The sequence below is a fragment of the Octodon degus genome, unplaced genomic scaffold (genome assembly GCF_000260255.1).
Source record: "Octodon degus isolate 3935 unplaced genomic scaffold, OctDeg1.0 scaffold00030, whole genome shotgun sequence".
NCBI classification, from domain to species: Eukaryota; Metazoa; Chordata; class Mammalia; order Rodentia; family Octodontidae; genus Octodon; species Octodon degus.
In genome coordinates, this window is record NW_004524606.1 from 3,180,667 (window position 1) to 3,182,138 (window position 1,472).

Genomic DNA, 1,472 nt, shown 5'->3' on the forward strand with positions numbered 1-1,472 from the left:
AAAGAGAAAGAGAAAGAGAAAGAGAAAGAGAAAGAGAGGAAAAAGAAGTTAGGACATTGTGAAAGGTGGCCTGGGTAGTAATGTGGAGCACCTGGAACCCCTGTGGGCTCTTAGTATGAACATAAGATGGTGCAACTGCTGTGGAAAATAATATAGATGTTCCTCAAAAAATAGAAATAGAAATACTATATGATCCAGCCACCCCACATATAGGTACAGTGGTACCTGTGTTCACAAACTCAATTATTTCCATGATTCTGGTTGCAAACTAAATTGAACGAAAAAAATAAATAAATAAATAAATAAATAAATAAATAAATAAATTGAATGAGCACAGAATCAAAGTCAATGGTTAGGTTCAATCTTGACCTTATGGGGAAAGGGACAGTGGTAGGAGACAGGTGGGGACAGACAGTAAGGGTGGCCCTCTGATACTTTCAGTTCTTGTTCAATTTGATTTGCAACCAAAATCATGGAAAGAATTAAGACTGTGAAGCAAAGTACCACTGTATATCCAAAAGGATTGGAAGATATCGAAGAGTTTTTGTACATGTATGTTTAAAGCAGTGATATTCCATATAGCTAAAATAAGAAAGCACTCCAAATGTCCAAGGACAGGAGAACACATGACCAAAATCTGATCTCTCCTTGCTGTGGTGCATTGGTTACTTTCCTTGTTGCTGAGACAAAATATCCAACACCAAAAGTTGAAGAAAGAAAGGTTTTTGTGGCTCACAGTTTGTAGAAGTTGTGGTTCATAGCTGGCTGCTCCGAGGCAGCGTGGCAGGTTGGCAGGATGGCAGGGTGGCAGGGTGGCAGGATGCCAAGGTGGCAGGGTGGCTCAGGAGATCATGCACATGGTTGGCAAAGAGATGGCCTCGAGGAGAGCAGAGGCTGAGCCTCAAGGGAAGGCCGCCTGCATGGCAAAATGGACCTGTAGGAGGCAGGGAGAACCACGGGGACATGGAAAGGCCAGAAAGCGTTTCTATCGGGCAGCAAACAGGACCATTCTTCTGAGTTTGAATTAAAATGTTCAGTGTTCTTACTGATTACTACGTAGTGCTTTTCATCTTGTGAGTGATGGTGATGACAGAGGATCTGTCTTTTTAAAACTTTGAGATTCTGTTAATGTACCTTCTTGACAAATTTGGCAACTCTAAGTTCTGTCACAATTTTCCAATTTTTTTCCCTCTGAATCCAAAATATGTGAAAATCTCAGTGAAACTGATTTATACCTTGGTATATTTCCAAAAAGATTTGAGGCACCTGGCGTGAGTAAATAAGGCTATTCAGTAGAAACCCGAGAGCTGGGGAGATAGTTCAGCAGCATAAGGGCCTACTTGGCAAGTGCGAGGTCCTGAGTTAAATCCCTGACACCAAGAAAGAAAGAAAGAAAGAAAGAAAGAAAGAAAGAAAGAAAGAAAGAAAGAAAGAAAGAAAGAAAGAAAGAAAGAAGAAAGAAGAAAGAAAGA

General features: G+C 40.6%; 1 protein-coding gene across 1 annotated transcript in view; it reads left to right on the forward strand.

The window, feature by feature from the left end:
- Uroc1 (urocanate hydratase 1) overlaps window positions 1-1,472 on the forward strand; it is a 36,026-nt gene that overhangs the window by 18,495 nt on the left and 16,059 nt on the right. The window lies entirely within an intron of this gene.